This window comes from Bidens hawaiensis, unplaced genomic scaffold, assembly GCF_021521415.1.
Source record: "Bidens hawaiensis isolate Kalapana, Puna unplaced genomic scaffold, B.hawaiensis_p1.1 tig00022869_1, whole genome shotgun sequence".
Taxonomy (NCBI): Eukaryota; Viridiplantae; Streptophyta; class Magnoliopsida; order Asterales; family Asteraceae; genus Bidens; species Bidens hawaiensis.
The window spans coordinates 123,054-125,622 of NW_027493565.1; positions in this window are offsets into that span (position 1 = coordinate 123,054).

Genomic DNA, 2,569 nt, shown 5'->3' on the forward strand with positions numbered 1-2,569 from the left:
ACATCCCTCTTTGCTTTCAACTCTTTGAGATAGGTTGGACAATTCTGCATCCAATGTCCTTTCTCACCACAACCAAAGCGCGGGTCCTCCAAGCTAACCTTTAGCTTCTTCTCCTATGGTTTGGTTGGTTTCTCTTTAGCCTTTCCTTTGAACTTACGCTTGACGTGTCCCTTACCTTTGGCAACTTTTGCCTTAGGTTCCTGGTGATGCCTCTTCTTATTGCCACCTTCATTGATCATGAGAACCGGTAAAACCTTTTTACCCATTCCCGCTTCGGCCGTTTTGAGCATTGCGTGAAGCTCACCAATGCTCTTGTCCCATCCATTCATGTTGTTGTTCATGATAAAAGTCTCAAACCTTTTATTTTTGGGTAAAGGGATTCACCCGGTTAAATGCATTCACACAGCCAAAAAATACAAGTAATATGACAGAGTGCCATATTAGTTCTCAAGTATGACATGCCATACAAGAGTAGACAAACCAAAACCACCAAAAACTGGTAAACACAGCTAAAGCTTACACAAGAACCAAGGAAAAAACAAAACAAAAAACAAATCAACCATTATCATCAATTTGATGGGAAACTCCCCGCGGAAAGTGCCAATCCTCGAGAACCCGATTAATCCGTTCAGAATTCTTGAACTTTAGAGTCATAAGCTTTAGGCGAGTACCCCTAATGATTTCGTCAGCAACAATCGTAGGAGTCTTCAAAGAGTTCCTGAAAAGCCGGTTATTTCGCTCCTTCCAAATAATGTACACCGAAGCCCCAAATAACAGCCAATTAACAACATTATCAATAGAGTTGGACATTCCAAATTGAGACACATATTGAAGAATATTCGCCCAACCATTTATGCACCCCTGAAACTTCCCTTTCATTTTTACAATACTCCAAACCTCAGAAGAGAACTTACAATCAAAGAAGAGATGATTACGAGAATCCGGCTCTCCATTACAAAGAAGGCAGCAATACAAGTTATGATTTGGATACCCACCAATCTTCCACCCCATAATTGAGACACATATTGAAGAATATTCGCCCAACCATTTATGCACCCCTGAAACTTCCCTTTCATTTTTACAATACTCCAAACCTCAGAAGAGAACTTACAATCAAAGAAGAGATGATTACGAGAATCCGGCTCTCCATTACAAAGAAGGCAGCAATACAAGTTATGATTTGGATACCCACCAATCTTCCACCCCATAATACGATTCTGCGTGCTCAACCTGTCATGAATCACAGTCCACAACATAAAGGAGTGTTTTGGAACACATTGAGAGAACCAAACAACATGCACCCAAGACACCTTATCAACCGGTCTTCGAAGAAGATGCCATATACCTGAAGCCGAGAAACTCATTGAAGTCCCATTCTCATCCATTACCACTATCTTGTCCCTCATATCCGGACAAATACTTACCTCTTTTAAGTTCGAAAGAATTGGGTATCTCAAAAACCAATCAGGCGGCCAACCCCAGTTATTATGATGAACCACATCACTGACACAGGTCTCTAAAGACAATCCAGCCCGATGTAAAGTCTCAAACCTTTTAGTTAGGCCATTAAGGATCATATCTGTGGCTAACTCTTTTGAGATGGGAAAATTTAGCCGTTCGAGTCGATCAATGTGGCTTTTCATCTTAAGCACATAAGATGAAACCGATTGGGTTTCTTCCATATGACATGCATGAAGCGCTCGAACCATTTTGAAGCGTTCCACCCTAGCTTGAGTAAGGAACATTTTCTTAAGTTGGGTGATCATGTCATATGCCCCATGATGTTCAAAATCCTTTTGAATCTCGGGAATCATAGTTCCCAGCATGAGGCAAGAAACTTGCACCAAATCCTCGGTGTATTTCAACCAATCGTTATAGACATCTAAATCGTCAATGTTTGGTTCATCGGGAATAGAATCGTCCAATATGTAGGATTTCTTTTCTTGTTTGAGAACATTTCTCAAATTTCAATACCAATCCATAAAATTGTTATAGTTAAGACGATCCTTATCAAGTATAGCTCTTAGTGATAGGTTATGCACGGGTGGGATAATTGCGTTAGGTGGATTGTTGATTGCGGACATCTACATAATTTAACAAAGCTCAATTTAAGTATTTTTTATTCAATAAACTAATTTTAATCTTTAATACCCTTTATGTCTTTAAGACAATTAATGATAAAAATCTAGAACCCAACGTTACATTCACATAGTAGTTAGGTGACCTTTACCATACTATTGAATTAACAAGGTAGTCAACGTCTGACGATTGCAACCCTTTGCAACTTCTTTTTTTATGAGATCGGTTAAACATCATATGTTTAGTTGGCATGTTTAATCCCATCAACACCTTTGTACGCCATGCTTCGGTGACCCTATTCACATGGTTTCCAAATCAAGTCGTCCTACTTACACACACATGTGAATTTGCACATACAAGTGGTTAGGTGACCTTTATCCCACAAATATGGCAAACCCACCTCAAACTCACAAGTTTTCTCCAATGTGGTTAGGTGACCTTTATCCCACAAATATGGCAAACCCACCTCAAACTCAAAAGTTTTCTCCAA